This window comes from Bos indicus x Bos taurus, chromosome 8, assembly GCF_003369695.1.
Source record: "Bos indicus x Bos taurus breed Angus x Brahman F1 hybrid chromosome 8, Bos_hybrid_MaternalHap_v2.0, whole genome shotgun sequence".
NCBI lineage: Eukaryota > Metazoa > Chordata > Mammalia > Artiodactyla > Bovidae > Bos > Bos indicus x Bos taurus.
The window spans coordinates 1,598,672-1,604,853 of NC_040083.1; positions in this window are offsets into that span (position 1 = coordinate 1,598,672).

Sequence of the window (6,182 nt, forward strand, 5' to 3'; positions counted from 1 at the left end):
ACTCTTGGAGTTGATAATGGACAGGGAGGCCTAGTATGCTGCAGACCCTGGGGTCGCAAAGAGTCGGACACAACTGAGTGACTAAACTGAACTGAACTGGGAACCTATGGACTTATTCTGATGATGCTGGCTGGGCTGTGGTCACAAACAGCCTGGCACCCTTCTTCTGAAATTACAATCAGAGTCTTTCAGCATTATTACTTTCAGTAAACTCGAGGTGGTATGAGATAGTTATGTTAGCAAGTAGAACATTCATTGGATTTATTCTTGTTCTGCTGTTCAGTTTGTGATATCAAACCAGATGTACAGTCAAAAATGTATTTTTGGCACTCAACTGCAACTTAACAAAATGGTATTTCTTTGCAAAAATAAGTTGTCATAAGAATGAAGTATATGTGGATGAACACTGTTGACTCAGAGATTTTAGTGCTTTGGGCTTTGAATGTACGCCCATCCATACCACCTGCCCAGTGAGTGTCCTGAAACATTTTTTTTAAGTACAGTTCTTGGAATAAGTTCTAGTCTTGTAGAAACTTACACCTGCCAACATCCAGTCCTATATTTACATTAGCTGTGAAGTTTGCTGGCAAAGGAAATTGTGGACTATACGCATTGTTGAGTCAGAATGGAGTCTTGTTTGACTTTGTTTCTCCTCATACCGGGTACACAGGACATACCTAAGACACATTTGTTGAATTAATGACACCCTGAAATTCTGGTGGTGTAAAAAAAAAAAAAAGATACTTCCGCTAATAGTACTTGCCTGGTGGTCTAAATCTTAAAACCAACCATGTTGCAACTAGGACCTGAGTGTCCTTTTTTAAACTCTATGCAGTGACATCATAGAATCTGCTCATTTTTCCTGAGTCCTGCAGTAACATTTGAGCTGAAGTAGATGGCAGGCTGAAAGACATGGGCATTTCCCAAACAGCCTGAATACCCCAAACAAAAAGCAATCACCAGTGAAACAAACCAGTCACCCTAGTTAGGAACAGAATGTTTTAAAAGCTTGTATGCTACTCTAACCTTCTTTGAAGTCGTGATGCGTATATTTGTGCGTCTCCCACACTGAAACCATCGCAGTTATTGGTTTTCTCTGAGACACCCAAGAAGTATGTGTGGACCGTGCATGTAATTACGTCTTTTCAAACAACTGTTCGGGACGGGCTGGGGCACTCGGGAAACAGGCAAATTGCTGCCTTTTCCCAGAAAGCCAACGCTGTAGCAGCAGGTCTACTGTGGAGGAGAAAAACCACCCAATCTCCATGCTGGAGTAAGTATTACTCTCATCACTCACGTTCTCACATACAACTCCGTGGTTCCTGCCAAGCCCTCCACACAGACACGGCATGGCTTTCTGATGTACTAGGTTCTTCCTAATTAAGTGATAACCTACGCTTCCAGCAAGAATCAGGGCAGCTTCTGATGCTGAAACCCTGAGACCAGATCATTAAAGATAAAAACAGAACAAATTCTAAGGAACAGAACAGAAACCCCCCCAAGGGGCTCTCTAATGAGAGGAGAAGGCTCTGGGTGCCACAGATGAGAGTGGGCCCTGGTGAAACCCTTCAGGTTCTGTCCCCAACATGCAAACCAATGGGTCTCATCTGCACCAGCCTTGGTCACTGCCTGGCTTCTCTCTCTCTTAGAATATAACTTCACATTTACAGAAGTTGACAGAATAGAACACGATAAGAACACCTAAGTGTCTAACAAAACCTTCCAATATTTTTACATTTTCCCCTATTTTCTTGCTTACTCATTCCCTTCCTCTCTACAAGCACATACACACACTCACAGCCCACACTTTTTTCTGAACTGTTTCAAAGTAAGCTGGAGATGTGCCTTTTACCATAAGATACTGCAGCATCTTATTTCCTTCAAACAAGAAAAGGATTTTTTTCTGACATGATCGGAATGATTATCAACACCTGGAAAATGAATTGACGTGCACCTAATCTATGGATCTTACTCAAGTTCTGTCACCTATCTGACTGATGTCCTTTAGAACAAAAGGGACGAAGTCCTGACCCGGTCCACACAGGATGGACGGCAGGTGGTTCCCATGTCCTAGTGTCCTTTAATCTGGAGCTGCTGTGCTCTCCCTCACGACCTTAACAACCCTGGAGAATACTTTGCAGGTGGCCCTCAGGCGGGGTCTGGTCATGTTAGGTGATGGTTTTCAATGGCACTTCATAAAAGGCGCAGTATGCCGAGAGGCACCTGGTGCTGGCTGTCCCAGTGCTGCATGTTAACCTCATCAGCGTTTGAAATCCTCCCGTCTGCTCCGTGCCATGAGGCAAACTGACAGTGTGGAGACCCTGCGTCTCACACCTGGAGGGTGGCTGTGTGCTGGTACTCTCCATCTGTCCCATCCTAGGTCTGCTTCAGACCCTGGAGGTGGACACCCAGCACCATCCCCAGGCTCCTCCGTCACAGCCTCTGAACAGATTCATCCAATGGGAGACACCAACAACAGGTCCGAGTGGCAAGGAGAAGCTGGGGGGACACACCCTGGGACCCCTCATTGCTGTGCCTTAGCCCCGGCCTGTGGCAGGGGCCACATCCCTCCATGACTGCAGCTCCAGTTGCCCACTCCCCTGCCCTCTCAGCCCTGGGCAGCGGGTGGTTGGGGTGGCTTCCTGCTGTGGCCCATCCCTATCACGCCTTTCTGGTGCCCTTTGCTGCCCACGCCCCTAACAGTGGTCCTCTGTTAAAGAGACTTCATTTCTCAGACCTGACTGAATCGTGTCCTGCATTATGCCTCTCACTGGCTGTGTGGGGTTTCTGGGGAACAGATGCGGAAGAAGAGACCACTTTTAGAGAAGTGTGACCAGTGGTGTGACTCTTATCATTAAGAACAGGACTTCCCTGGTGGTGCAGTGGATAGGAATCCACCTGCCAGGGCAAGGGACATGCGTTTGATCCCTGATGCAGGAAGATCCCACATGCCCAAATACTGAGCCTGTGCTTTGAAGCCCAGGAGCCACAACTACTGAACCCTGTGCTGTAACTACTGAAGCCCACCCAGTCTGGAGCCATGTGCCACAGCAAGAGAAGCCAGTGCAACGAGACATCCGCAGGCTGCACCTGGAGAGTCGTCCCCACTCACCACCACTGGAGAAAAGCCTGAGCACCAACGAAGACCCAGCACAGCCAAAATAAATACGTAAACAAATATATTTCGTTTAAAAAATAAAAGAAAATTTAGCCCAAAGGATTGTGTACAATAATGGCATATTTGAGTATATAACCACAAGTCCTCAGGTTACCCGGTATCTTTCCTCCAGGGAGTTAAAGGCTGGCCACACAGGATGGGTGAGACAATTCCAAGAGGCACAGCACACAGCAGTGCCAGTCTCGGAATCAAACCTCATCAAATCTATCAATACAGACACAGAATTCTGCAGTTCAAAGTCTTTAGGACGCACACTATCCCGTTCCTCCTTCAGCAGGATTTCCTGACAAGCACCATCACCTCCCACAGGGTCTGTCCTGGGCACCACCCCTGGGGTGGGGGAGTCGCTCTCTGCCTTCCTCCAGGCTCCTTCCTCGCCCAAGTCCCTTCTTCTTTCTCAACACCTTCCACGCTGTTTAGTCCCTTACTTCCTGCTGACTTTCTCTGCTGATGTGTTAACTGACATTTAACGAAATGGCTGATGGTAATTTAAGATGCCACTTTACCTGGGGTTCTGAGTTCTGAGGAAGGCTCTAGGGGTTCCTCAATAGAGAACAGACTTGTGTTGCCAAGGGCTGGGGGTGGGACAGACTCAGAGTTTGGCATTAGCAGACACAAACCATCACACAGGATGTGTAAGCAGCAAGGTTCCGCTCTAGAGCACAGGGAACTATAGCAATATCCCGGGATAGGGACTTCCCTGGTAGCCTAGTAGTTATGATTCCCATTCCCAGTGCAAGTGGCCCAGGTTCGACCCCTGCTCATGAAACTAGATTCCACGTGCGGTAACTAGGAGTCTGCATGCTGGAGCTAAAAGACCCCACATGCTGCAGCTTAGCCCCAGCACAGACAAATAAATAAAATACTTAAAAAATCCTATGATCAACCATAATGGAAAAGAATATTATAAAAAGAACGTATATATGCGTATAACCAAATCACTTTGCTGTACAGCAGAAATTGACACGACACTGTAAATCAACTATACTTCAATAAAAAAAAAAAAAAAAAAAAGGAGCAGTTCCTGCACTCAGAGAGATAGGCTGGATGGTGCAACTACAGGAGGTCTGCTGTCACATTCCAGGGTAAGGAGCCCCCACGGGCTCCAGAGATAAGGAGCATCTGGGCATGGCTATCACAGGTACAGGGGATCTGGGGCAGACCTCCCTTGAAACGGGAGATTTCGGGGAGACAGAGAGGAACTGTCTGGCCCCTGCAGAGCTCCTCGCTTTTCTGTGAGGACTTAGGGACTCGGGGGTTGGCCTGGGATGCACCCCAACCCCTGTGTCTTCTTTGGGGGAACCACAGGATAGGTGATGATGGATGTCCCAGCGTCAGAGTGTTAGAACGGGGAGCCACAGCCTCACATGCTGCTCAGAGTCAGGCACCTGTGACTACTCGGGAGGCTGCTCCCCAAACCCTGCTGACAGCTGGCTCTCCCCCAAGGCCATCACAGAGGAGAGACACCTGGTCTTGTGACACACGCCCTTTGTAACGTGCAACCTCCCTGTTGGCTACGACAGGCAATTTCTCCCAGGTAGGTGCACGATGCGGATTCACTGCATTCAGCATCACTTTCCTGGAGTGGGCAGAGAAGGGTGAGGTCTCTGCCCTCCATGTGCCAGGAGACCGCTGCAGGGGAAGGGCAGAGGTGAAGCCCCTCTCCTGGCTCTGCAGACACAGGAGGGCGGAGCAGAGCCAAGGATGGCCTCGGAGCCCAGGCACTGCATCCAGGTCTCCTGGGTACAGCGTGGGACATGAAACCATTACCATGGATGGAAGGGGGCTCTGGACTATGCCCGGGAGAGGGGGCACTGCTTACCTTACCCAGCCCTCGCCCCAGAGCCTGAACCCAGGATACTGGAGATCTGAAATCAGTGCCTTTCCTGACAGCCCGAGCCCTGTGGTCCCTGCACTCACACGAACATCACACTCTGTAGAAGGCCCTCTTCACACAGGAGAATGAGGTATTCGCCTCCACCTGACTGCCCTGAACACAAGGCACAGCCTTCCCTCCTCACCCCGTGCCCCCACGCTGGCCCGGGGCACTGGTCAGCGTGGCCTTGCTCCAGGCTGGAGCTCCGAGCCCATCAGTGCCTCCCCGGTATCGTTCAGCAGTGCCCGGGAAACTGCTGCATTTCAGGATCCAGCCCTGCAAAGTTTCCGTCCCTTCCTCCCACATCCCAGGTAAACTGTGAAGAATGGAGAGCGGTAAAGGAAGATTTATTTCACAGAAGTCCAGCACCAAGGCGAGGCGGCTCAGAGCTCTGCTGTGTGGGGCTTTGGGAAGTGAGGTTTAGATGATCTTTTACAATTTGCAGTTCACCTTCAAAGAGGCTGATTGTGATTTCCTGTCAGCTTTGTTAATTACCTGCCAGGTGGAATTCCTCCTCTCTCTGCTGAGGACTGATGCCCGCAGAGTGACCCTGGCCAGGCTGGTGCAGCAGCACTTACCAGCAAACAAAGTGCCTCAAGTTGGGGCAGGCAGCTGCCAGCCAGGTCTGAAAGTAAAGTATCTGGGGGGCAACTGGACCGTGTTAGGGATTCTTTGTGGTCTGGGGTTTCTAGATCCACCCCTCAGTATCTCTCTCTAATGAACACACTCCATCTACCTGGGTGCAGGATGAGGCATGGAGCCCAGCAGAGGACAGCAGTCTCCCGCGGCAAGAGAAGGCGCAGGGGCGGATCGGGGTCACAGGGAGCCCGGGCTGCCCTGGGCTCAGCCCACGGTCCGGACCACGAGTGCCCGTGGCAGTCGGGGTCCCCCCGTGGGTGTGCGTTCCTGGGGCTCAGAGTTTACCTGGCTCACGGAGATGCCACAGGACCAGGGGGAGCAGAGTGGGAGAAAGGGAAGCAGACTGAGAGCAGCTGTGTGCTCAGGGGAGGTGGGGACAGCAGGTGAGGAGAGGGGCCAGCGTCTGGAGAAGTGCCTCCTGGGACGGGCGAGCTGGGGAGAAGTCTGCTGTCACGACCCGTGCTCCCTCATCTCTCACTCAGAGGAGTT